The sequence below is a fragment of the Mytilus californianus genome, unplaced genomic scaffold, assembly GCF_021869535.1.
Source record: "Mytilus californianus isolate M0D057914Y unplaced genomic scaffold, xbMytCali1.0.p SCAF_4, whole genome shotgun sequence".
In the NCBI taxonomy this organism is placed as follows: Eukaryota; Metazoa; Mollusca; class Bivalvia; order Mytilida; family Mytilidae; genus Mytilus; species Mytilus californianus.
The window spans coordinates 30,054,397-30,062,716 of NW_026262690.1; the positions used below are offsets into that span (position 1 = coordinate 30,054,397).

The following is an 8,320-nucleotide window of genomic DNA, read 5'->3' on the forward strand; positions in this document are numbered from 1 at the left end:
GTTTGGAGAGTGTAATGCTCTATACAGTTAAAAGCATATTTTCAATTCCCTTTTAGGGGTGCGTGGGTGACCTATTGCTAAAATGCCAGTTTTTATCTTAATTAATTTTTTTTAAAGTTGCAATCAAAACTTTCTCGCTGCTCATCATGGTCAACACACTTTTAAGAACCTATATAAATGGTTTAAAATTGTTTAATTTGTTCTGGTTTGAATATGCATGAAAAGCACTCAATTTCATCTCAGCGGTTACAGAGCTCATTGTAAAAACCATTGCTACTTTGAATCAGAAGTCAAACATTACGAAAATAGTCTTTTACTATACGGTATGGGTTTTGCTCATTATTGAAGGCCTTACGGTCACCTGTAGTTGCTTACACGCACGTCATTATGTCTCTGGTAGATAGTTGCCTCATTAGCAATCATACCACACCTCCTGGTGTTTACAAACAATGTCATAAAACTATGGAAATTGTATTTACATTGTACAACATCACCGTACAACAAACTATTTTTCAAAAGAAAATGTGATAGGATACCATTGAGAGTTGGTCTCACCTTCATACACTGAACTGCAGTTAAGATTGGCATTGTTCATTCAGCAATAACATTAATTAAAAAGTAATGACAGACAAACAAACTATGACGTCAAATTTCATTGACCAAAAAATACAGATACAACAAGTTATATTTACAGTTGAAGTACTTCTTTGGATTTGTAACTGACTTACAAAGCAGGGGGCGTGGAAATATTCTCGTCGCATGCGCGCCCCTGCCTTGTTAATCAGTAAAAGATCCTAAATATTACTGTAAATATAACTTGTTTCATATACATATTCAATAATGACGTCAGAAGATGTGTATAATTAGGAACAGTACATTCCTTATTTGTTAGAGACAAGCATTTTTAACACAAATCCTCTTTGAGGATCAAAAGAATACCTATTCGAAAAATCGAATCCTATCAGTTGAATAATAAAATCAATAAATCTGAGGTTCGCAGGATTCAGAACTATCTGTTTCCACCATGACGAACATTATATTACATTGACTTAAATGTCATAAGTTTACGTTTGACTACACTTGATTGGCTACAAGGTCGTAATCAATTTGATCCTGCGCAAGGATGACACACAAATTCGTGAAGCGTTCCTTATTTTTTATTTATTGTCTTAATGTCAAATGATGCAATTCAACCATTTTTAGCAAAAACTTTACATCACATGTTTCATCGAAGAAGGTATTGTGTGTAAAGATATTTTTAATGCATAAGTTTTTATTGTTTATAGTAAGTGTCATTTTTACATCGGATGACCGTGAGGGCATTCCGGTGTATTGCTGTCACCTAGATTTCCATTACGTAACTTTCGTGTTGGGATTGTAACCGATCTATAAACATGATAAATACGCGGACATTATCGAGTGCAAAATAACATTCTTTATCGCTTGTTATAAATTCATTTTTTCAATGGATACTCCTAAAAATATTTTTTTAGAACATAAATTATTAATATGAAAATGTTTTGTTGTTAGAAATATATATATATATATATAAATAAGTAAAAATCTTTAATATCTATGCACACGTACAGAAAATGCGTGTTAACGCATGCGGAAGAATATCTCGAGAACGTTTGCAATCTCCCATGCAAAGTTATCGGCCCTCGCTCTCTCTCAAGGACCGATAACTCTGCATGGGAGATTGAAAGTTTGGCGGGAAAATATGAATGCCTACTAAAATCCAATCTATTAGAAAAATCGAATTATTACAGAAGAGTGTCCACCATGCACTTGCACTGCACTATTATTAATATAGTAGAATAGAATGATATACAAATGGATGAAAATTATATATACATGTAACTGTAATATACAAATATTAATATAATATATAACAACAAACCAGAGTATACTGATTTGTATCACTTGACTTCAATATCATATTTATTACGGTGAGGTTGAATTCCCTGTCATTTATTTGTCATCCACGCACGAACTTGTTTGAGAAAAAAAAATGATATCTGTATATTAACCTCACTTTCAGGTATAGAGATGTGATTTTTTTTCTGAGACAAGTGCTTGTGACCATCCGCAAGAACTTGCAGACTTCCGATGTTCAGTACTTCAGTACTTTGATTAAAGTGTCTCATAAGTCAGTAATTTGGCTGAGTACCAATATTTTAATTGTAATATTTAATTTTTAATTGCATATTATGTAGTTATGTATTCAGTGTGTTTTATTGGTATGTGTCACTATAATAAATTATTCTGATTCTGTAAAAAAAAGTCTAAGGGTTTTTATTTTAATTAATTTTTAATAAAAAAAAATAGACAAACTAACATAACAATAAACTGACAGCACGAATTTCAGCACATATTCCATATATCAATTTAGCAGGACTTCCAAATTACCTGAAAGAACAAAAATAACATTTTATCATAGAAAAAATTTATGATAACAAGGACATAAATATGAAATAAAACCAAATGTATGATACCTTTAATTTTAGTGAATACTTGGTATAACTATTGGTATACCGTGTACCACTTATGTACGATTTTGTAAACTCCATAGCAAGTGAGGGTTTTAATTTCGGTTGTTGTAAAATGTAAAAAGAAAGAGCCAGTCTGAGTAAAATCGTTTTGTGTGTGTGTATGTGTGTGGGTGAGATATTATAAATACATGTTTTATGGTTGTACAGGTCTCATAAAAATATGTTTAAAAAATACTACTTCCAGATTGAAAACGGTCATTCTCATCAGTGACGCTAGAATCCAAAAAGTTTAGAAGGTCAAATAAAGCACGATGCTGAAGAGCATTGAGGACCCAAAATTCCAAAATTGTTTTGTCAAATACTGCTTAAGTAATCTATTCCTATTCAAAGATTCCAATTCATTACACACAAAAAAAACAACATTGCTATGTCATGTACAAAGGAAAAGGTTCCCTTTAGGCCAAATATGGCTTTGTATTTTGAATTTTAACTTTACCATAAAATTTCAAAATGGCCATAATTTGGTTCTTAAATGGATCTATTTCAAAAGATTTACTACTTTGTTAAAAGAAATCTCTTCATAAGAGTACATTTTTGGCTTAAAAATCAGAACACATTGGATATATTGTCAAAATGTGATGATTTTGTGCATTTTTCGGACCTAAAAGCTTGAGGAAACCTTTGGCCGCAACCTAGGATCCAAAATGTTCTGTAACCAATAGTTGCCAATGATGATACTGAATCCCTAGACACAAAAACTTTCTGGATCTTGGGTCGCGGCCAACGTAAATTATGCTAAAAACCGTTTAGAATTATTGAAAATTTGACCAAAACGGACGTTACAACTAAAAAAATGCATACTTAAAGAGTCAATACTTCGTCATTTTTAAGATGATGTGCCAAAATGAAGTTATTTTGTATTAATAGTTATACCATAACTATTTCTATGTGAAATTTGTAGTATTATGGCCTGATGAAAAAAACATCAAAATCTTAGGGCCATTCTTAACCCTTCGTGAACTTACTCCTTTGAAGTTACATCTTAATACAAAATTAGTTTAACACCAAAAGACATGTTACTCCTACAAAAAGACATCCGTTTGTTTCGAATCAAACATAATAGGTCTGCGTCAAATGTTCTTAACATTTTAGTATATTTCTTTTTTCGTATTTTTTTAAGGGCTTCGAAGTACCGATAACATGAAAAGGTCAAAATCCAAATAAAATGTCTTTAATTTCAGAATGTAGAACTTCTTTGTCATGTAGCAAAACCACCACATTGAAACTCTTTTGTTATAGATTTCATCTCTGCATGTTTTATTCTAATCAAGCTGATAATTCCCTACACAAATCATGCTCCAATAAAGCTCTTGCATATTAAAGTGGTCAACTTGCGGAAATACTTGGCTCTCGGTCATAAAAAGTACTAGGAGTACAAAATTTGTGCTCGAAACACCAAATCCAGCATTTTGATTGGTTGAATTCTCAGTCTAAGTACTCGAAATGTTTATGACTGCAAGGCCTGATGATTTGTTTCCACAAGGGGAAACTGCTTTTTGTCGACTTGTCTTTTTGTAGATTGTTATTCCAACTACCTTTAACCACCAATTTAACCGTGAAACAAATACCTCGAATACACGGCCTATACGATTTAAATAAATTATTAAGTTATTTAAAATGATTAAACACATACCAATGCCTTGGTGGAAATCGCCCAATGAATGGTTGAGGAAATGGTGGTATATTAAGTGGCTGAAAGTTCACTGGTGGTCCTCTTCCCCCTCCTCCAAAGAAATTACCACCTCCTCCTCCTCCAAAGAGATTACCACCTCCATTTGCAAGGAGAAATGGTAATCCAAATGCTCCTAAAGTTAAAAGACCACCCGCTGTCGATGAGGCTAAGGTAGGGAAAAGATTAAAACTCTGTGCTGACGTCATACCAAGGAGGACCACAGAAGCCAACAGAACTACCAATAAGGTCTTCATTTTCTCTGAAAAAGATAAAAATTACATTCTGTCACAAATCGTTATTGCTCCTATAGCACAACAATATCGATAAAATGCTGTATGGCAACTGCAATTTTCACATATGAGTTCAATAAACGTCCTTAGTTTTTCTTCATCTTGCAGACAGTTTCCTAGGGTTATGTTAAGCATATTTCTTTCCACTTTTAATTTATATATGACTTTTCTCATATATGACCGAATTAAATAAAAATAAAATTTCAATAAAACAGGATTCCGAAGGGTTACATTTACGTTTTTGTGCAATATAGTTGTGCAATTTAGTTATGGGTGGAATGAGTTTGTCGGGAGATTAGATATGGCACCACACACTGTGAAATAAATACAATAACACCTTACGGTTTATTTTGTGAGAGTGCCTTATCAAACACTTCCCAAAAATAACAAAATAATATTCTAAAAATAATGATTGCTACGGTAGTACTCTATATATATACTGATAGATATGTAGACATTTTTAAAACAACATTCCTATAAATTTCCGTCAAAACACATTAGTCAACATATTTTTATTTCAAATGCAAAATCAAAATAATAAAGTCTTATGTGTTTTGACGGAAATCTATAAGAATTTTGTTTTAAAAAATGTTCCCCGATGGTCACCTCATATTAAGTGGACAAAACTGATTTTATGACGTTTCTAAACTTTTTCGTCTCCACTCTCCACCGACAAAATTTAACAAAGATTAGCGAGGTCTCAAATAAATATGATTGTAGAATTTCGATCAGCCAAGAAACTATCAGAAATATTTCAGTCTTGCTTCGAACTGTGCAGTAATCTTCAAATATAAATGACGCAATGATTTCATGACAATAATAGAAATATAACCTTTATATTAAGTCTAGATAAGCCAAAAAGATTGAAGATTGATTCTCTGTTATATCTTTAAACTTCTATGATGTATACATAAATTATCATATACAGATTGATCTGAGTACCACTTTTAACACCATTAATAAAATTCCTGCATGTTGAAACATACTTCAATAATTAAATATAGTACAAGTTTAGCCCAAATTTTAATTCTTGCCGACCTGTTGTAAACATTTTATAATGAAAGTATTATATCCATTCAAATTTGAGACGCCTTTTGCAGAATTTTATACAATAGTAAAATCTCGATTTATCGAAAAACCAGTTTATACAATGGTAAAATCTCGATTTCATAAGAATACGAGGTACATGGAGTGTCGTCTACAAGAGCCGAGATATTATAACTGTCAATCGAGACACCTAACTGTCTTTAGATCGCAGCTTATGAGAAAAGTAAGGAGGTATCAAGGGTTAACCTAAACCCATAAGTCTACGAAAGACTGGCGATGCCATGGCAAAAAGAAAAAAAGCCAAACAAAAATAAGGAATGAATAATACAGACTCCTACAAAAACTGAGAGTGAACTCAGTTGTTATGTCATAAACGAGGAAAGGAGGTGGTATTATGGCTACCATAAAGTGAAGATATAAAAAATAAAAAAAGTTGTAATATGATTGCCAATAGACAAGTCTCCACCAGAGACCAAATGACGTAGAAGTCAACAAGTATATAGATATAAGAAGATGTGGTATGAGTGCCAATGAGTCAACTCTCCATCCAAGTCACAATTTGTAAAAGTTAACCATTCATGATAGGTCAAAGTACGGCCTTCAACACGGAGCCTTGGCTCACACCGAACAGCAAGCTATAAAGGGCCCCAAAAATGACTAGTGTAAAACCATTCAAACAGGAAAACCAACGGTCTAATCTATATAAAAAAACGAGAAACGAGAAACACTTATGAACCACATCAACAAACGACAACCACTGAACATCAGGTTCCTGACTTAGGACAGGGGCAAACAAATGCAGCGGGTTTAAACATTTTAATAGGCGCCAACCTTCAACCTACCCGAAACAATAGTGTAACATCACAACATAGAAAGACACACTATAAAATATCAATTGAAATTGCTTAACTGAATCAAAAGACATATTAACAAAAACAAGTGAACATACACTGAACGAATAGATTTGATCTATGACACAATGTAAATACAAAATTAATAAAACAAGGAGATTAGATGTAAAACAATATCAGAACGACAACCATAACATTGAATCTTACGACCTTCAACAATGAGACAAATGTAAATCAATTCAAACGAGAAAACTAACGACCCGATTTCATATCCGTGGTCATTTCTGAAACAGGTATTCCATAATAGTCAACAAAATCATGATTAAGTCTGTAAAATGTTCCCGTGGAGGACCAACTTCGCCAACTTAATCGACAGATTTGAATATTATAACACTCGGAAACTACACGTCATGTTAAGATAACAATGAAGTAAATTAAAACTTTAAAAAGTACTCAGATCGTCGATTTTTTTACGATTTATGTCTCATGATTCTTAAAACAACAAAAATGAAGCCTTCGTGGTTGCTATTTTTCAACAATTGAAAGTCTACAACTCAAAAATGACAATTTATACTTCAAAATCGAAAGCCATCTGCCTTTGGAAAACTAAGTTTTTTGTAAAGATTTCTTCAAATCAAATTTAAGTAATCACCAGACATAATTGTTAAACTTTCAACTGTTCAAATCTCATAAGTTACTTTAAAAGAACAAATATAAAAATCTCCATAATCAGAAGAGAGCATTTCTTTCAAACGTGAAAATTATTGATAAAGATCTGTAAAAGCCAAACTTGAGTTAATATGAACATGGCCGGAAAAGTCTACTTTTGAATGTTCTCATCACTGGTGAAACAGATCTGTAATTCAATAAAACTAAAAAGGAGCATTTTATGTAATATACTACCACCCGGGTAAATATTATATATTACTTCTTCTGACTTTAAAGATTATTGCTGGTTTTATAAATATGGTAATACTGCTGAATATATAATTTTGAAGTAACATTATACGTTTCCTTGAAGTATGCATACAGGACAAAATCCAATAATGCTTAAAAAGGTTTATTTATGTAAACTATAAATGCTATAGTAATAATGCTTACCGTTTGTCCTTTATGATGGCTACTTGATATAAAGTCTAGTGGCAGATTATTAAAGAAAAGCAAGATTTTTATATGGAATGTAAATGAGCCTAAATGGAAAGGTTTCTAAGGGCAATAATTGTCAATCAAAAATGGACACTTCTTTTCTACGGACACATTAAACTTGACCAGTGATCAATAATATACATATTATTTTGTCAATAAACCATCATTTTAATTGTCTAAGCATTGGTTGTAAAAAAAAAAACCGTTAAGACATTGTTAAACAAAAATGCTATTAGAAATAAAAAGAAGGTGATACATTGTAACGATAGCTTCGTTGACTATTCCAGAATGTTTCACTATAAAAATGTGTTAGATGGTTGTAGTAGACTTGTAAACTTTCTTCAAAAACCTTTTTATCACAGTGTGGGAACGGAACTGTATGATTTTTTAATGGGAGACTGTCAAGCGGAGCTCCGACATTCGAAAAAATAGCAAATTGCTAGATGAGAAGTTTGTTGAACTCAGATGTTGCTATGTAAAGTTTCTGCTTCAAGATTTGCTTACGAAAGCATCTTAATATGTTATATGAACCAAGTGAATAATAAAATCGACGTTTTCCTTAGAATGGTAGAGCTTTGAGTAAATCGATCAAAACTGGCATACATGTGTACAACAGCGACAATAAATGAAACCAACCGTTGCTACCAGAATTTTCACTCGCAACTTTTCTAATCTATAGTCTTACCTGTCCGAAAATTTAAAAGCCATTGTTCCAGTAGAAATTAAAAAAAAAATGCATTATATCAATGTGGGAAATTTTAT

At 32.2% G+C, this 8,320-nt stretch overlaps 1 long non-coding RNA gene across 1 annotated transcript; it reads right to left on the reverse strand.

Moving 5' to 3' along the window:
- Window positions 1–2,304: 2,304 nt before the first annotated feature.
- On the reverse strand, window positions 2,305–7,581 carry LOC127698208 (uncharacterized). The gene is made up of 3 exons (XR_007980749.1): window positions 7,514–7,581; window positions 4,186–4,483; window positions 2,305–2,409 (listed from the first exon to the last, which is right to left on the reverse strand). It is a non-coding gene; the product is annotated as an uncharacterized LOC127698208 (long non-coding RNA).
- Between the last annotated feature and the right edge of the window lie 739 nt (window positions 7,582–8,320).